We start from the raw sequence: 21,174 nt of genomic DNA on the forward strand, positions 1-21,174 counted from the left end.
AGGTCAATTCAAGGTCAAATGTAGAGAATCATTTGCCAACAAAGTAAATTTCGATATCTATACGTTTTTGGGATCTGTGAATTCAAATCCGGTGTCCGTTTGATCCGATCAGGTCTGCGTTAAGGTCAGTTCAAGGTCAAATGTAGAGAATCAATTGCCTACAAAGTAAACCGATGTATCTATATGTTTTTTGGATCGCTTAATTCGAATCCGGGGTCCGTTTGGCCTGATCAGATCTATCACGTTCTAAACTCAAAACACTCAAGTATTCATTTATGCATATTAAAATTTGAGTAACAAATAATATTAAAGAAAAAGCTTTAACTCTGAACCTGTGACTTTCGATTTTATTGTTTTCACATCACAAAATTCTAGTATCAGTAAACCTAATTAAGCAAGCTTTAAACCAATATGTCCGTTAATGCGGTTCAAACGGACCACGGATTCGGCTTCAGCGACCCCAAAAACGTATAGACATATTAGTTTACATTATTGGCCATTGATTCCCTACATTTGACCTTGAACTGACCTTAAACCAGATCTGATTTTGTCAAACGGACACCGGATTCGAAGTCAGCAACCCCAAAAACATACAGATATATGGGTTTACTTTGTTGGCAATTAATTCTATACATTTGACCTTGAACTGACCTTCAACCAGAGCCAATCGGGTCAAACGGACCCCGAATTCGGATTCAGCGACACCAAAAAAGTATAAATATATCGGTTTACTTTGTTGGCAATTGATTCTATACATTTGACCTTCAACTGACCTTAACCCGATCTTATAGGGTCAAATGGACACCGGATTTGGATACAGCAACCCCAAACACATACAGATATGAAGGTTTACTTTGTTGGCAATTGATTATCAAGTTTTGACATTGAACTTATCTTAACCCAGACTTAATCGGGTCAAATGGCCACCGCTGAATCCGAAGATTCAGCGACCTCAAATGCCTATGGATATGTAGGTTTACTGTGCTGGCAATTGATTCTCTACATTTGACCTTCATCTGACCTTAACCCAGATCTGATTTTATCAAACAGACACCGAATTTGGTTACAGCGACCCCAAAAACATATAGATATGTACGTTAACTTTGTTGGTAATTGATTCTCTACATTTGACCTTGAACTGACCTTATCCCAGAGCTAATCGGGTCAAACGGACATCGGATTCGGTTTCAGCGACCCCAAAATGTTTAGATATATTGATTTGCTTTGTTGGAAATTGATTCTCAACATTTGAACTTGAACTGAACATAGACCAGATCTAATCGAGTCAAAGCGACCCCAAAAACGTATAAATTAGTATAGTTTAGTTTGTTGGCAATTGATTTTCTACATTTGACCTTCAACTGACCTAAAACCAGAGCTAATCATATTAAACGGACACCGGATTCGGATTCAGCTACCCTAAAACCATATGGATATCGTGTTTGTCTTTCTGAACTACCACTTTTTTTTGTGGGGCTGTGAAATAGAATATATGCTTTTTAAGAATTATTAATAGTAATTCTAATCAGGCGCGGGTCCAAGAGGAGGGGGAGGGGGCGGTGGCCCCCAAAATGGTCCGAAAAAATCAAAGATCAAACAGAATAAATTAATAAACATTAAAATTGTTCTGCTCAAAAACGTCCCAGTTTTCTTGACTGCATAACTTTTTTTTTAGTAGAATAAATGAATATTAGTATATTACTGATATTAAATTGTTAAATTTTGTTGCTAAAGTTTAATAATTCCTCAGAATAATATCATTATTGATTTGGTAACAACTGGTTTCGAGATCTATATTACGTACCCCCTCTTCAGGTCAATTTTTTTGGGGGTAAAACCACATGTAATTTTGTTAAATCGGTAAAAACAATTATTTATATCTGAAAAATAGTTTAAGTTAATTTAGTTAGAATGAATTAATTGAAAAAGGCGCATATCTTCTACAATTAATTCAGAAAAGCAAGAGTTAACATTATTAACTCCCCCCTCTCCTTTCCCCACTCCAAATTGCCGCCCCTTCTAAATCATCGTATCAAATTTGAATGAACTATTTCTTAAGATTAAAAAAAAGGTTATAACACGCCGTACTTCGAAAACGAAGGAATAGAAACTTTTTTGTTTTGTTTTGTGTAGAATCTGCAGTTACACTTTGACATAAATTTTAATCACGCCCTGTATATTCATTGATTTTGGCGTTGTAGTGCCGCTTATGGCTAAAATAATATTTCACTCTTTTAGTTGCATGTACAAAGGGCTAGGCATAACACACGAAGTACTGGTCTAGCTGGTCGCCAGTCTTTTGTTTCCTTGTCTAGAAAAAAAAGTGACTTACCGCCGCGCCGCCGTCCACGGCCGACTATGACTCCGTATCTCGTTAGGAACTCGCCGGGCCATGACTAAACGATTCGTAACGTTTCCGAAAAATCTGAATCCGACTGCATCGACAGGACCTTTTGTTGTTTTTGCTTGCAGGGCTGTCAACACAGCGGCCATCAGGATAAATTGAGTGATAAATGCGACGCTTTGTCAGGAAGCTTGCAAACATTCCGTGCTTTGTCCGTATGGAAATGCGGGGGGAATTAAAGCGTGAATCTGCCGCCTCAGTTTGTCTTTAACGTCAGATAATGGCGACTGAACGTTCCTTGTTTATTGTCAATATTGGGTATTATGCATTGTTAAATGTTCGACCTACCGCATTTAGAAAGTTGGCCTAGTCCATGGGATTCATAATTTTCTACGGGCCATAAAAGCCAAACAAGTTGCAGCCCCGAAATTGTTTTATGCGGATGCCACCCGAAAATCTGCTTCGAAAAAATATACAGAGGTGGTTTGGACTACGAATTGTTTACTTTTCGCACTGGTGTACAAAACGTTTACTTTAAGCACTAGTGCGTGCGTAAAGTTAACATTTTACGCACGGGCTTAGAAAAAGGATATTTTATTCCATTATTTTCCAATAGTTACTAAGACGATGTCGAGAACGCGCAATTTCTTGCTGCATCCTAAAAAAAATGCTAATGCCGAGCCGTTTAATTCATTACGTTTGATACATTAATTCCTATCGATCTCTTTGTTGTTTATGTGAACAGAACGGTGAAATCTACACAGCCAAAGCCGTAACATCGCGCTCCTCATCATCTCGAACGCCGCCGATGCGGAGCCGTTCCCGGAAAATGCTAATTCTGTTTCCGGAAAGCTTCCTTACTCTTAACGTATCCTCACTTGAACGAGCCGGCTCCCGCTTATGTGTCTAATGACATTTGATAGTTGACGGTGCCGCATTTTCCCTATATTAATCCGGCGAGCTATTTATAAAAACGACCTGTTCCCTCACCCGCACATTTAAACTGGGGAGGGATCTCTCTGCGAGCCCTTACATAATTGAATAGAAAAACAGTCAAATCTAAAATTCAGTCAATAAATCGCTGATAAAATTAGATGCCATTTAAAATTTGAAAACATTGCTGGGTTCCCCTTTTCTCCTGCGGTGCTGGAAGGTTAGTGGTCTGCTTTGCTGCTAAGTCGATGCAATCGCTTGATAACCACGCTCTATTTTGGTTATTGAACTGCATGATCACTGGGTAGACGTTCGAACGCACATTACGTTGGCTCCGCAGAGTATCCTGTAGCAACGCCCGCGTCTGCGTCGGAAAAGTGGTGTTTTGGTACAACATGTCTATGGATTGTAGGCCTTTTTTTTCTAAATTGTAAAAGTTCCAAGTGCTTTTGGACTTTTTACTTATTTCGAGAGTAATTATATCAGTCTACTGCCTCCTACCGGGAAAAGTCAGGTAATTTGTTATTCTTCATAAAAAACAGGGAATAGTCAGGGAATTTTAAAAATATTCATGAAAGTCAGGAAATTTGATGTTTGCAACTGGAAATTTTGTGAAAACCGGCCCTGGGTTATTGAAAGAGAAAAGTATTTGTGGTTTTGAAACCTTTATAAGAGGTTGTTAGGATATAAAAAAGATTACGGAGTCCAGTCGAGAAAAAATTTAATGCATAAGCACCAATTAGTATGTAAAAAAGTGACCTGGATTTTTTTTATAAGTCAGGGAAAACCTGCAAAAGTCAGGGAATTCTTTATTACTTTTGAACTATGAACCCTGTATAAATATCTCGAAATAAGCGGTATCTGGAAGAGTTATAATTATATTAATCCTCACCCGCACATTTGAACTGGGGAGGGCTCTCTCTGCGCGAGCCCTGACATAACTGAATAGAAAAACAGTCAAATCTAAAATTCAGTTAATAAATCGCTGATAAAATTCGGTTTTGCTTTGCTGCGAAGGAGTTACTAGGACACTTGGATTAGAAGTCGATGCTGTCGCTCTTCCTCCATGACAAGATTGCTTGACCTTGAAATAGTGGTCCATGCTACATTTTGGTTATTGAACTGCGTGATCCCTGGGTTGACGTTCGAACGCGCACTACGTTAGCTCCGCAGGGGATCCTGTAGCAACGCCCGCCGCTGAATCTGAAAAATGGTATTTTGGAATATTTTTCTAAATTGTAAAAGTTCAAAGTGATTTTGGAGAAATAAAACGTGCTTTGGCGATGCTTATTTCGAGAGTAATTATATCATTCTACTTCCTTTCTATAAATATCTTGGAGATAAGCGGTATCTGGAAGAGTTATAATGTAATATTCGTTAGTGCGAAATTCTCAGTATATATTTTCTGATACGATCTGCGCTCGCTGAGAGGTACGGCCAGGAGGAAGACATTGCTCTGTAACAAACACATTTAACCTCAATCCGTACCGGTCGAGCGTAATCAGAGTACGACGTACTTGCGAAATGAAAACAGCGCGCGAGCAGAAACCTCTGGGTGATAGGTCAGGGTTGTTCTTGTTGGAGCCGTGCATTTCTTCTGCAACTCGTGCCTACTTTGTGTCACATATAATTTACAACTATTAAATCGTCAACGCGTAGTCTCCGTGGCACAATATATGTAATTGCCGTTGTTTTATAGCGTTAAGACGGCGTGGTCACGATCTAACGCCGCTTCAGGTGGTGCAGGGTTCGCAAAAATTCGCCATGAACGCACAAAAATGCTGGAAAATTAACAACAAATTTTTGTATTAATTATATTTTGCCTTAAGTTTAAGTCGTAACTCTAACAAAACTGTCGAACTTGAAACTTTATATAATTATAGGCCTCAACGCAAGCGGTCGCTACTTCATATCACTGAATTATTTTTCAAGTACTTTTGTAGCCTTATTATACAATACCCAGCCTACTGCCTACATAAAAATATTTATTTCATTTAATGTAGCCGCCGGGTATTTGTGGAAGAGAAAAAAAATACAGAGATTTATTATCATCAAGTCATGCATATAATTAAGAATAGCCCGAGGCGGCTTTCCAGAAGATAAAGAAAACATTCCCTTCAATAAATTTCATATATGAATTATAATAAGTTTCCTTGAGCAAAAAATGTTTATGTGGCGTCCTACCTCGTTTATAAACCGCACATCGAAGTTTGCGAACGTCTAAAACAAATATGATCAACACAAAGAACTTTACAAGACGCTGGTACTTTATATACAAATATTAAACATGTCCAAAAGTCAGCTTACAGTTTACGCTACCATATTCACAAATAAATCCAGTCTTAAAATAAGTAAATCTTGCTAGATTTTAGCAACTGATACAGCTGTACATACTGACAGAAGATGGAATGAAAATAATTTACGATTTTAGTTAGTTTCACGAATCAAGCTTACGAAATTTATTTAAACAAGTTCGTATGACGAAGGCGAATCTTTGAGTGAAAAAGTCCTCTAGCAAATTCAAATAAATTATTATTTATTTTGGACACTTTATTGCGTTTTACGCATTAGTGCGTAAAGTACAGAGTTTTACGCATAGTTGCTAGTACTTTACGCACAGTTGTTGAAAAAAAAATACTTATCCGTTAGTGCATATATTTGATCGTAACACTCTGTATTCTACGCCATTGCTCACGAAATTTATTAAACCAGTTTGTATGACGAAGGCGAATCTGTGAGTGAAAATGTCCTCTAGCAAATTCAAATAAGTTATTATTTATTTTGGGCACTATAGCGTTTTACGCATTAGTGCGTAAAGTACAGAGTTTTACGCACAGTTGTTGAAAAAAATAATTTCGTATCCATTAGTGCATATATTTGATCGTGACACTCTGTATTCTACGCCATTGCGGTGTTTTCAAGATACAGTGAACCACAAACACAGTAGTACGATCATTTGAATTTCACCTATAAAGATTTCTGCGGTGTGTGTATTCTTTACATATCTGATTTGATGTGATATTTGAAATTTTAAATGCAGAGACCGTAGCACGCAATAAAATGTAAAACAGGTACAAATTTACATGTGTATTCTTCGTAGAAGCATCCATATTGGCTTGTAAAAATCACTAATTTGCATATATTTGAAAAGTTTGCTCGGTACAGCTAAGAGCTTGACCTTTAACAATGCTTTAAAATTTCAGATATTGTCTGGTTTATTCAGATTGACGGTAATTCAGGGATAAATATATGTATTAGTGTTGTCTGGTCTACATGTTTTTGGAACACATTTAGGTGAAAGAAACACGTTTTCCTTTAGTGCATGCAATTCAATACTTTTATATGTAACATTTTTTGTAAAAAATTAGTTTATCTTCAAATAGCCTGTAAGGATTTTTATTCCAAATTCTGACAAAATTTGATAGGTTATTGGCATAAAAAATAGCGTAGTCCATTTGATATTAAGTTGAACTTAGTTTGACCTTGCAACTTGTGTGAAGGTCAAATCTAAGCTCACCATCTAGGTTGTCATTTAAAATCCTACATTTTGCTTGAAACATTTTGTAGAGTCATTCAGAGGAAAACGAGTTTGACCTCCAAATGACCTGCAGGAACATCCTACAAAAATTCTTTGATCCCACATTCCGACATAAAATTTGTCGCTATATTGGTTGCTGGCATAATAAATAGCGTATACCGTTTGATATTAAGTTGACCTTACTTTGACCTTGCAACCTGTGTGAAGGTCAAATCAAAGCTAACTATCTAATTTGTCATTTAAAATCGTACATTTTGCTTGAAACATTTTGTCCACTCGTTAAAAAAAAACGATTCTGACCTTCAAACGACCTACAGGAGAAAGATTCTTTAATCCCATATTCCAACATAAAATTGGGCGCTGTGTAGATTGTTGGCATAAAAAATAGGGTATTCTGTTGACCTCAGTTTGACCTTGCATCTTGTATGAAGGTCAAATCCAAGTTCCAATAATCCAATAATTTGTCATTTAAAATCCTACATTTTGCTTGAAATTTTGTCGAGTCATTGAAGGAAAAACGAGTTTGACCTCCAAATGGTCTGCAAGGACATACAGGAAAATTTGTCGTTCTATCGATTGCTGGCATAAAAAATAGTGTACAAATTAATATTTTAGCTTAAGAGCAAATTCAGAATCACCAGATTATTTATTTCTTGATATTTTACAACTTTTTTGACAGGCTTTTGAAAAATTATCGGGTCTTTTTGGAACACCTTGTATATTAACATAAACTGTTAATTTTAATAAACACGTAAACTGTTAATTGTAAGTTATAAAATGTTTTCCCAAAAATTTGTTTTTTTTATTACATTCTCTTGTTAATAAAACAGTATCAAATTTTATCTCAAGATGGGTGCTTGCACGAATGCTTAAAACATAATTTGAATCACAAATCGGTTGTACAAAAGATACTTCATACAACTTGTGCGGAAAAAACCATTTTCGCTCATACTCGCATTCCTAAAAAAACTGTTCTTTAACACATAAATAAGTACTTTATGAAATGCGTATTTTTGGATACTGATTTGTATGGACTTTTCCTTTAAACTCGGCTAATGATTGTCACCCAATTGTACTTAAATTACACACTGTATAACTTCATGGGTACATGTCGGCAAACTAGTAATTTGAACAAGCAGTTTTACGACCCTAGGCTTTGGCATTTTTGTCCAGTTAATTTTGTCGGATGCGCCAAAAGGTGTTTGTAAAATTTTGGATTAGTTCCAGTCTTTTTCGAAGCCGGGGCGGCTCCACCAAAGTTCCTCAAACGTCGAAACCTAAAATATTGACAAATAAAGGCGTTATATGCCGACTGATCAGCTCGAGTTGATGATTCAAGTGTTGGTAACATAATAGACCTATCACCCACAGAGACGTTATTGAATATATCTCAGGGTACCCAACGTTTTCTATAGTCCGTAATGTTAATCCCTCTGTATAGAAATATCTGGTGAACAAATATTTTCTAATAAACTCCGGTGATATCAATCAAATTAGATTTTAAGATCCTTATCTTTATCTTACACAAATATATCCAACGGACATTTTTATGGGGATTATACGTCTCTTAAGGGAATGATGGTACTTTAAATACTCAAATCGAATGTCATCTCGACTGTTAATAAGGCACCATTATCCCTTTTGAATAGGAAGGTACACAAAAGAGACAAGATAGATTTGTACCACGAAATATGGATATTATAAATATGATTTACTATCTTTGTTTACAGAAGACATTCCTAGTTGACAGTTGATGAAGCCCGTATTTTTTTATACAGCCGGATTAACTGAAAGAAATCTATTTGTCCTGGAGAAATAGTCGACCCTTAAAAAACTGATAGACAGTGCCAACAAATCTTTAAATAATATATACTCGATAGAGCACAGTACATTAAAATTAATAATTGTTCATCGTATTGCATAGAGTTACGTCTCGTGCACCACAAGGTTCAATCCTTGGCCCACTTCCGTTTTCATTATTTATATATGACATCGGGTGTTGCTTCTTGTATTCTAAATATTCTCTTTATATTAATGATGTAAAAATATATTCTTAAATATTTTGTGTAAAAATGTTAAAAAATGGTCTCTAGTAAAATATGTGCATTTAGATTTTCTTTTAATGTAAGCATTTTTAACAACGAAATATAAATAAACCAACCTAGAATTAACCTGGTTTACAGGCTTTCCTGGCAGTTGTCAAATCAAATACTGGAACGTCGAAATGACGTCAATTCATGAACTGGGTTTTGCCAAACTTTAACGCCACTGTTTTGTGTGTTGCAAAAAGTTATTTTTCACACAACTAAAAACAAATTTTAATTAAAAAAATATGGTATTCAATTTTGAACATTTCTTGTATAGTGTTTTGAAATCTCTCAAAAATATTGAATTTATTGTTACACATTTAGCAATCAACAGAAAATGGTAAATAGCAACGTAGGTACTTAAGTATCTTCTTATTTGATTTCCCAATTATCTAAAGACCAATAAATTTTACGAATACTTTACAAAAATACTTAATTGACACAATTTGATTATACATTTTAAAAACATTTAAAATTTTTTCAAAAACCAGAGGCGTACGATTTTTTTTTTTTCAAAAAGGTCCCCTACTCCCCCAATAACTACGCCACTGGAGTGTATTTTGGAATGTTATCCATAAAAAATAGTCCCTACTAAAAAAATGTCATCCCCCAAATTTTATCACTTAATCTTTTATGCCAGTGAAGTTACAGGAAAAATAATATAAATATTTGAAACACACCCTGTATCTCCGTAGGGAAGCGTCGTAACAAAAATTTTTATAGAGCAAAACTTAATTATTTTCATCGGTAGAATACGCCATTAGTTTGGCAAAAGTTATCACTAACACCCTGTATACAGCAAATGCAAATACCGACCAGAGGACTTAATCTTCAGTTTCTTCTGAAGAAGAGAGCAATATGTCTTTGGAAGCGTCAAGAAATCCAAAGGATCAACCGGGCTGGTTGCAACATTGCCACTCTCTACCTCAGAAGAAGCTCTGAAATTAGAGATTAAGTCCTCTGGTCGGTATTTATATTTGCTGAGTGTATTGGTGCAAGGCCTTCTGGTTCAGGGTTTGAAGTCAGACTTTCTGGTCCTTAATTTTTAGGTATAAGTTGTTCTCCAATTCCAGGAACTTTTTCTGGATTCCTGTTGCTTTTCTGTAGAATTCTTGTGCAAAATCTTTTCTACCTTACTAGAATCTTGGTATTAATTCTAATGAAAATCTTATGCTCCGCTGCTGATTTTAGGATTTTTTTTTTGAAAGAAGAAAGATTAAGATTGACTGAAAAAGGAAATCACAAAATTGCGTATGTAAAATTTATCATAAGGCGATTGACAAAAAGTTCTCCCACTTGATGCTTACTTCACTGGTGGCACCGTAAATAGCGTCACCTTTTCTCTTGCGAAACAATTCCACCATGCATTAGGCTTTCCTCATTTGCAGTGTATAATATCACGTTAAACAAACCATAAATAAATCAAAACTGAAACAAGTGGCGCAATGAAACTTGAAGTAATCAATTCTAATAAGAACGGGCTTGACCTACATTATGCTGCAGATGTGTAATCAATAGAACACAGAAACAGTAAGTGCATCTCGAGAGCAAGGGTGACGCTGTGTACAGTAGGCGGTAAATGCAACTTGCAGCGCGACACGCTGAGAGAACTGAGTTTTTGTAATAACACGTACAGTATTGGAAATGCTTTGCAAGTTTGTTGTAATGGACGAGAAAGAAAACATATGTCTGACATTTTTAAGATGCTTAGCATTTTTTTCAAGAACACCAAAACTCTTAACATTAGATACAATGTGAAGAATGCAAATTTATTTGGTATCAAAAATTACACCCAAATCTTTAAACTCAACGCAAAGCGACACAATCTCCATGCCTATATTATTCTCATCAACAGTAGGCTTAGTTTTCCTTGTGTGTATGTCATAGTACAACATTTTGATACGTTCAGTGGTAGTTTTGTTATTTTGACACCACTCAATCACTTCTACCATCCTTTCGTGGTACAGTACAGTGTTCAACAACAGTCTGAAGTCATCTGCATATAAAAGAATATTAGAAGATTATCACAAATATCATTAATGAACGTATTAAATAATAGCGGCCCAAGAACTGAACCCCGAGGTACTCCGGATGTAGCAACAATTTCAGTCGATGTAAAACCACGATATTGTACTTCCATCATTTAGAAAAGTGAGTAAAAAAAATTTTATCGACGTTCCCAAATTCGATTTACAAAGGACACATGATACAACTTGTCAAAGGCTTTTGACAGATCCATGTACTACATCAACTTGACTAAAAATATCCAATGTGTAAGCAATAAAATCACTAATATTAACAAAAATCGGTTAAGGTGGATCTACTTATCGCATATCCATCTTGATAAATCGAAATTTGAGATTTAGCGTGAAAGTACAAAATATTATGCAAAATAACTTCAAACAACTTGCCAGAATTGGAATGGGTCTGTAGTTTTCAATTGAATTTGGATCACCATTCTTGATTATAAGGTAGTTGATATTTGAAGTACCATATTCAAAATTGTGTTGCACTTTGTTTTAGCAAAAGGGTCATTCCATGTCAACTGACCCAACGGCCCCACTCGACACTTCCAGAATTTGATTTAAGGTTTGTTATTATTACTATTATCAATAATTGGTATTATTATTTTTATCTTTTGAGAATAAAAAATTACAAAATACATTGAAACTTTTAAATGCAAATAACTCAAAAACCAATAAAGTTAGGCGGCGTAAACAAGAGTACATTTTTTAAGTAGAATTGGACGATCTTTTAGATTTTTAACTTTTTTTAAGCATAGCTCAACAGATAAAAAAATATGTTTTGATTTACCTAAATAATACGGTGAAACTAGCGCCCTCTAGGAGCAACGTCAAAATAAGCTTTAAATTCGTAATCAACAAATCACCAACAAACCCGACACTACCAATTTTCAAAGTCATACTATCACAATTTTCTCAATTATTGAGAAATTTCAGAATAAAATTTAAACCTTTTTTAAACCAGCGACATTCGTATAAGGCATGATGAGCTCAAACATAATATTTTGGTTTCTAGTATCTCCAGCTTAGTGTTGACCCATTCTTTCTGACTCACCCTGCATGCAATGCCTTGAATCCTTGAAAATATGAGGCTATTTCTCTGTCTAGAAGCCCCGGGCACAAAATGAAAAACAATAAATTTGATAGAAGAAATAACATTCTTTCAAATGAAACAAAAAAGAACAAAATTGAAGATGACCGATTTTTGCTGCTGAAGATAAAATTTGCATACATTTTTTTTGTATTTTAGCCATCCTCTACTTTCAGAAGCATATCTCCTGAATTTTTGAAAATAAGGGACACTAATGTAGACTACTCTTGGGAAAATTATTGCCTGATTTAAATTGCAGCATCTTATTTCAGAAACTGACTTTTTTGCTCAACTTTGGCACCAATTTGCAATTTCGGTTTGACTACAATTGCTTTTTTATTTGCACGACTGGATTTGGCACAAAAAGTTGTACTAGTCAGCTAAATTTCATCTTTCTTCGGTGATCCAAACTGAAAAAACAAGCAATCAAAGTTGAGGGATATTGATGCACGCGCGTGATCATTGCAAGATGGCCCTGTAGACCAAGGTCTATAACTTGTGAACAAAAGCATATTAGAGTCTAATATTTTACCCAGTTTAGGACCAAGGGCTATTTCTATGCAAAATTTCATGAGATGGTCGACTGGGACAGTTGAGTTAGTTGACATGGATGACCCAAAAGATAAAACTGTTGTAAGCTATGCGTCTTTTGTGCTTTTTCAATTATTTCATTGGAAAATACAGAAAGGGCAGACGCATAGAGGATGCTCAGCAAATAACAATCTACGAAAATATATTGAAATGCAAACGTATCATTAACGTATACAATGAAAAGCAAGGGCCCCAACACGGAGCCCTGTGGAACTCCTTGGTGCGCATATTCGTAATCTGAATGAGAGTTATTAAAATGAACAATTTATCTACTATTATGTAAGTAAGATTTAATTAGTTTCAACAGTACACCTCAAATACCAAAAAAAAATAATTTTCTTATAAAAATGTCAAGGCTCTCCATAATGTTTTCTACTATTTTACATACAGCCTTAGTTGTAGGTAATTTGCTTCTAATTCAAAACTTTCCCAAATAAGGATTTAATTATACAACCTGTCAAATTTAAAATAAAAATAAACGTTCGAAATGGATGAAGGGATGGTTTTTGAAAAGAAGCCTATTATTAGAACCCGGGAATTGGTTTAATTATTATTTACCTCTTTATATAGGGTATTTGTAAATAAGTGCGAATATTTTAGGGGGTGGTTGCCGAAGTTCTTTTGTGAAAAAAAGTTCATATAAACGTACGTCAAAATATGCTTCGTTTCCGAGATACAGTGTTTAAATTTAAATTTTTTATTTATTTTTGTTAATTATTTCAAAGAGTTTTAAAGATATTGACTCGAAATTTGAAAAACGCTTTGGAGGGATAAATCCGAATATTTCTACTTGCACCAGTGGTGTTCGTGCGAGAATGCCACATCCTTTTTTAATAAAAAAAAAATGGTACTCCACTGACTTTTTCCCGTTTTGATATTTTATTTAGAAATCCGCCTTCATTTCTGAATGAAATTGGTCTCTTCAATTTTTTTCGTAGGATGCTCTATTTTTCAGGAAAAAATGAAACATTCTGTATTCTTCATTTCTATTGCATTATCTAGTAGGTTGCTGTCAATATTTCTAAATAAAATATAACCATCAAATTTCGAGTCAATATCTTTAAAAAACTATTTGAATTAATTAATAGAAATAAATAAAAAAATTAAATTTAAACACTGTATCTCGGAAACGAAGCATATTTCGACCTACGTTTATATGAACCTATTTTCACAAAATAACTTCGGCAATCGCCCCCTAACATATTTCGCACTTATTTACAAACACCCTGTATAAGTTCATGTATAATTTTTTTTTAAAAAATAAGCTTTTAGTGACCTCATTTTATTTTCGTGTTCTCAGCCAACCCTTTCATTTGATACCCCTATCATGGGGGTGCATAAAAACTGGTCCGCCATCTTCGGGAGTCCGCCATATTGGATTTAGAATGACGTCACTTAGCTAACCATGCTTTGTCATCCAAACTAAACGTGTTTGCAAAGCTGCTCAATCGGTTGGGGATAACTATTTTAAAATTCAATTGCAAGATTGGGCCCATACTAACAAGGCAAGTTAAATAAAAAGCGATATTAATTAAATATACAGCCACATACTTCAGCTTATATTCTTGTTCCCCCAACAGTTTCACCAGTTCCGATAAAACGGCCTTAAAAGACCGCAATTTGTAGAGCCTTTTAAAACCGTGCGTTGGTACCGACTGTTCTCTCAGTGTAGGGCGGCAAGTGGAGTGAAACCTCACCGGCTGAGCCGCGCGACCCCCTGGCCCAGGTCCTGTGGGAGCATTAGCCTACAATCCCGATGCTACCGGTCAACGCAATCAAGTTCATCCGCCCCCACCTGGCCAACTTGATCTTCCCATTGCCCTTCACTCGGTCCATAAAAAACACCTGGCCTGTACGGCTTTAATGCAAGTTTTATAACTACACATTTACTTTGCGATAGCGTTTTTTTCCCCGCGCAAAGCTGCTTCTTCATACGGCCCTGACACTGGAACTCCGGCAGCAAATTGTCGGAAATAGACACGTTTTTTTCTATGTAAGTGTTTAAACTTTCAGAAAAACCTTTTGAAAAAGACTTACATCATCAAGTTCATTAAGTACTTCTTAAAAGGATTACTTGTTTGCTTTATTGACAAAAGTGGCGTAGGTTATAAAATACTGTCAATACAGGGGGTTTCTGAAATAAGTACGTTCCTTGAAAAGGGTAATAGACGGCACGAAAATGGGCAACTTTTATTACGCAACTGATGGTCTAAATGCTTTTGTTTTCCAGAAAATTAATTAAACCATAAATATGAGCCGACCCTGTGCATCTTGTGCACGTGCGTTGTGTGTTGCAGTATTACTCGCGATATTGGCCGAGAAGCGGTACTACTGGAACAATTATTACACCCATTTCAAGTATAAAGGGTTCATCAGGCCTTAAATAACAATGATTTTCTGCCCTTACTCACTTATTTCAGAAGCACCCTGTATAGTTGTTTACGCTGAAAAATGGCTGAAAAAAAATCTTGAAAAGCCGGAAAGTTCTCCAGCCAAAAATTCAGCCGCACCTTTTGGAAACCCTATTTTTCCTGATTCAATGAATATAGACGTTTTATTGTACCTGCTGGTACGTATTTGACCTCTCTTCCTTCTGTTTCAACTTCTTCTGCTTCAGTTTCACTCTCTTCACTTGCCGCTTCATTATTTTTTCTACTTCCGATGACTTCTTCTTCGGACTAGACTCTAACAGGACAAATTCGGGTACATCAGAATAATCCCATTGCAGGTCATTGTCTTGTACTGAAATATCAAAACGTTTCTATTTAAAATAACTGAGATGTAAGGCTGGCTCCATGAAAAGTGAAACACATTGTATAACATGTTGATATTTTTGTATTTGAGTGGGGTATTTGATATTAGGATATTATTTTAAGGCACTTATTTCGATTCCAGTTCATTTACCAAGAAAATTGCATTCATCTTTTTCCAGTTAAATTAGTTATTTTCCGCAAGAAACGTCCCCTCTTTTATTTTGTTTCCATGCAGACGTGTCGACACTGAGGTCTTGATTTAGGGGCAATAATTGGCTTCGTGTTGTATGTTAATTAATAAATAGTGCGTCACAATAAGAAGTTGAAAGACTTGTGGAAGAAGTTGATGACCCTCCAGGATCACGTACAATTAAAATGAATGCATGTATGGTTTTGATAAATTCCTTGACCTACCTATTGCATCTTGTTTGTGTACGACCTAACTACCGGGATGCGTTATACCATTGTTCGTTACAACTAACGAAAATCGGTAGAAGATGCTTCCCAACAAAGCCGGTACTCATTACAATATTGCATTAAATGAGATTAATATTAATAGTTTATCAAATAATGTCAAATCACCATTTTATCTCGTTTCGTAGGAACACTTTTGAGGTGATGGTATGATTTTTTTTACTGGGAGCGTTAGATTTAGGAATTTCCGTTCCATTTACGTTGGCAATTCTTTATGTGGGCAGTGCCAAGCACAGCCAATAGTAGTCGCCTGTGAGTAAATCTACAATACACTGAACTTTAATCGCAAGAAACGCCAACACAAATGTGCAATTTGTTATGTCTATCAGGTTCATATAACAGATTGCGATATATGTCATTATGACAGCTAAAAAGATTGCTCTAACTCGACGTGGTAGTTCGAAATGAAATAATTTGTATCCCTTTGTTTTTGGTACAACGCGACCTATAATGAAGAAAGACGATGTACGTGTTAAAGATTTTTCGCTAATCTTTCGAAAGTTATAACAAGAACGAGAAACATTACTGTACTCTTAAAATGGTCTGTCACGGTGATTGATACAAAACCATTGAATCAAAGAACCCAGAATTATTTGTTGTTTTATTCTTTATTTTCGTCAATTGTCTTAGCACGTATAAAAATTAGGGTAGGGATAGTGTAAATAGAAGTAAAGTTAGAGACGTCATTAGAAAGTTAAAATTTCCACCGGCACGAGCTGTTAGGTATAGGCGGCAATGAAACAATGAAACCATGCAGACGAGACGAGAGAGACAGAGCGACGCGAACAATTATAAAATCGGTAGTGTTTACAATATTATCGCTACACATGTTTATGTTATCCGAGCCGTAGTATTCCTAAATTTATAGGCGATAATTAACTAAGTATTATTGTTTATTTGTTGGGCGGTGGGTTAGTGGAAGGGGTGGGGGGAGTTGCGACGGAACGGAGTTCTAAAAATAAGAAAGATCAGTGAAGGTCAACCAGGTTAAATATCTGGCGCTAATTTTCCACTCAAGGTGCAACGTGCAGCGACCCCAGAACAAGCCAAAGCCGTTGTAGTTATTGCTCGTATGGCACAGGTTCCACTACGAAAACCAGCCATATTTAAATACGAGGTCTGTCGCGAAAGCAGAAACAAAAGTTCATGGCACTTTGCCGAAGTTTAAAAACAAACAGGGTGGGCCTGGAAAACAAATGGTAGCAATATCCCTACGAAAAAAATAAGGATGTAATTTCTTTTCTATACAATATCTAAAATGTACATAACAACAATCAGAGTTGTTTAATTGTATATTTTTAACATAAAAAAATTTAAATTATTCCGTTGATAACCTAAAAATACTATAATTTGTTTCAGCAGAATATTTTATTTGTTTTTAGTGGATTAAAAGTGCTGTTTCAAGGATTAAAGTGTCACTTTTAATCAAAATTGTTACAAATAAAAAATATCAAAATTTACTCCAGCACAATAATTTTTAATGTTCCCTGGATTAAAAGTGCTATTAATACCTAGTTTCAAAGATTAAAGTGCCACTTTTAATTCCTAGTGAGACTAAAAGTTAATGATTAAAGATTATATTCTGTAAAAAATAAAGGAACATTATTAGTGCAATTTTATTCACAAAGATTTAACAACTTGTAGGTTGTATTATAATATGATATTCAATTTTGACGTTACTAATGCCAGATACACTAAATTCATATATAATGTATGCCAAGGAAGTAAAGTGCATCTTTTAATTCCGAAGGCACAGTTCAGTCACGAGGTACAAACACTATTTTTGCACTCGTTTGCAAAATCTAAAATAACAAAAATTAATAATGGAGTAACATGAATTAGAGGTATTGACCTTGGAGGCAAAAATTGTACTTTTAATCCGCAAAGTGCAAAAATAATCCTGACTTGGTTAATAATAGCACTTTTGTTCTTAGGTATAAAATTTTGTGAACCATGACGATTTGAAAAAACTGTTTTAACAGTAAAGTATCACCTTTCGTCCCTTGGGAATTTTAGTGTATTATATACCGAAGGACTAAAGTGCAAGTTTTAATCTCGAAGGCAATATAGTTCAAAAAATGGCGTATATACCACAGACAGACAGTACGTATTAGCCTTGTGCAATTATTAAAACGACACCCTCAGGATAGAAAGTGCACTTTAGTTTCGTTGCACTTCACGCATTAAAAGTGCTGTTTTTATCTTTATTTTCGTGAGGCAGTGTCACATTTAATTTGTACGGATTAAATTAAAGAAACAGTATATTTACAAATTAAAAGATACATTTTGGTCATTTAATGTATTAAATAGTATGTAGTAATCATATACATACTATTATTTATCTCAAAATTGGACTGTCTCCAAATACAAGAGATTTCTTAAATCGTGTTTTAATATTATTTTTGGTTAATTGGTAAAAAGATGTCTAGTACAATTTTTCCTAAATTTGCGGACTTTCAAAAAATAATGCGGAAATAACTTATTCCCTACTTACACTTATAAGTGTCACTTAAATCCTGACCTTCAAATAATAAAGTGTCACTTTTAATCAAGCAACTAACTATATTTAATTTGGCGTATATACCACGCAACTACAATACGTATTAGCCTTGTGCAATTATTAGAACGTCACCCTAGGGATTGAAAGTGCACTTTAGTTTCGTGATACACAATATTTTGCACTTCACGAATTAAAAGTGCTGTTTTTATCTTTATTTTCGTGAGGCAAAGTGTTACATTTAATTCGTACGGATTAAATTAAAGAAACAGTACATATTAAATTTACAAATTAAAAGATGCACTTTGGTCGTTTAATGTACAAAATAATATGTAGTAATCATGCACATACAAAATTGGACTGTCTTCAAAGACATTTCTTAAATCATTTTTTAATAGTATTTTTTGTTAAATGGTAAAAAGATGTCTAGTACTATGTTCCTAAATTTGCGGACTCTCAAAAAACAATGCAGAAATAACTTATTCCCTACTTACACTTATAAGTGTCGCTTAAATCCGGACCTTCGAATAATAAAGTGTCACTTTTAATCATCTTCAAGCAACTAACTAATAATTTGACGCTAGTAGCGTACAAATATAATTTGGGTTTTGCAATGGGACAGTCTCCAAACGCAAGGATTTTTTAACGTTAATTGGTAGGACGATGTCTAGTATTAAAGGCACCAGAAACAAATTTTTATCTACCGGGAACAAAAGGGTATAATTTAGTTTCTGTTTGCTTAACAATTCGCAAGCGTATATTTCGAAGTTCCCCATAACGCGAGGGAACGAGAAGGTAGTAAACAAAGAGGAGGACGGGTAGAGCCGTGCTACCTGTTATTGTGTATAACAATATTAGCGCTGATACTGATAGAATATAGAAGCCGAGGTGCTACATGAAGATTTTAATAGAAAAGGGTTCCTGTGTATATTGTCGTGGTCAACTACCTCTCGCAAGCTGTTGCCACATGTTTCGTCAAAACAAATCGTAATCGGTCCCGACCAACTGTAAGTCGATGCACTTGGTTGGGTCTAGGATCACTCTCGGCGCCGTCGGTGGACCACGGCCTCAGGCGAACTGGCTGGGAGTCGTCAACTGCCCGAGACTGAGATTGGAGCTGGTGGAGTACCGGGTGCTCCAAAAAGATCACAATGCACATCAGTAATAGCTTTAACTCTCTTAAATATTAATAATCTTCTAAATTCTCACACAGTATAATAAAACAGATGGGAATACATTGTTTTTCATTGTTTCACAGTTTTCCATTCTAATTTAAAAGTCGCACTTATAAGTGTCACTTTAATCACTTATAAGTGTCAGCTTTACGTAATCAAGTGTCACTTTTAATCTCCGAGTAACTGAGTTTCCTACATTTTAAATATTGCCTTAATCTGTAGTGTCGCGCAGTAAATTGTCACTTTTAGTCCCCAATGATTAAAGTACATTTATAGTCCCGAGATATGTACGCTGTTTGAATCGCCTTGCAACTATATGAATAGCAATAATAAATGTTCACTTGATTTTGTTAGAGGGACTGCAATTCTTTTGGTTGTGTTAGAAGTACTAAAAAGTACATAGGTAATTAAAAAACGTATTTTAGAGCATTGACAATTACTCTGTCTTAGCAATTAAAAGGTGCACTTCAAAGTGTAACTTTAATATGCAGTTTCAAGTGCCGCTTTTAATCTCGAATTAAATTTAGCTTTAATTTCTCTCTCAAAAGTAAGTCGTCGCAACTGTAATATTTTGTAGTTATTAAAGTGTATGTCACATCAAAATTAACATATCTGTCATGTTAAATCTGTTTAAAATTTTAATTAATTGTTTTAGGTACTTTTGGCTTCGCAAAAGTATTGTATATGTATGTATATTAAAAGATGCACTTAATTCCTTGATGTACAATATTTTAATTTAACCCTACGGGGATTAAATCACTACCTACTTAGAAAAAGCAATGAAACGTTTGTTCTTCATTGTTACAAAAAAAATTTAGGGATTAAATAGTATCCAATAGTATTACTGAGAGGGGTATTAAACATATTTTATTTTAAGTTTCAGGAAAAGAGGTGTTAAAATAAAGCTTTGCACAGAGGACTAAGCTGCGTTTTTAAACCCTTGAGATGGAAAAGATGCACTTTAGTTTCTTGGTAAATTCTGTTTTGACACTTCAAAAGTAAAAAATCACTCATTTTTGGTGGTTCATAAAATAATTCACTTATTTTTAGGCATAAGAAATACTAAGAAAAATTTAAGTATAAGTTTTCTCCATTTATTTTACAGTTTCCTTACTTGAAATGAAGAAATTGAAGGTACCTACTTGGTAAGGTTAGAGTACGGCCGGCATTAATACCCGTCTACTGATTTGCGAAAATCCGACAATCGGATCTGGACGACGTTGTGTTTAGGTAGAGATAATCGTTTTAGCTCGGTTCCCGTGAAGCTCCCTGCGCTGTTAGTACCGCAGTACTGAAAGACGTAGTATACAAACCACGTGCAAGATAGAACCCAGACGAACTGGCAATGCAGCAAGCGCTGCCTCAGCTGACACCTGCAGCGTGTACCCCTGCGGGGGCGGGGAGAGGGCATCGGCGCTCGACTCGACCCGTGCAGCGTGCACTCGCGAGTCGGCACCCCCCCCTGCCCCACACCTCTAACCATCACAAATCCCCAGGACACGACCAAGATATACACACTGTAATCATCTCTAGCACTTGGTTGCCAGATTTCAAGCTGTGTTGCTGGCAGGGCCGGCCTGGAACTCGAGCAAGTACCATCGTCTCTCACACTCTGCAAGAAACAATTAGATATATGAAATCCACAACTTATATTATTTTCTCACAAAA

This window comes from Anoplophora glabripennis, unplaced genomic scaffold, assembly GCF_000390285.2.
Source record: "Anoplophora glabripennis isolate ALB-LARVAE unplaced genomic scaffold, Agla_2.0 scaffold422, whole genome shotgun sequence".
Lineage (NCBI taxonomy): Eukaryota > Metazoa > Arthropoda > Insecta > Coleoptera > Cerambycidae > Anoplophora > Anoplophora glabripennis.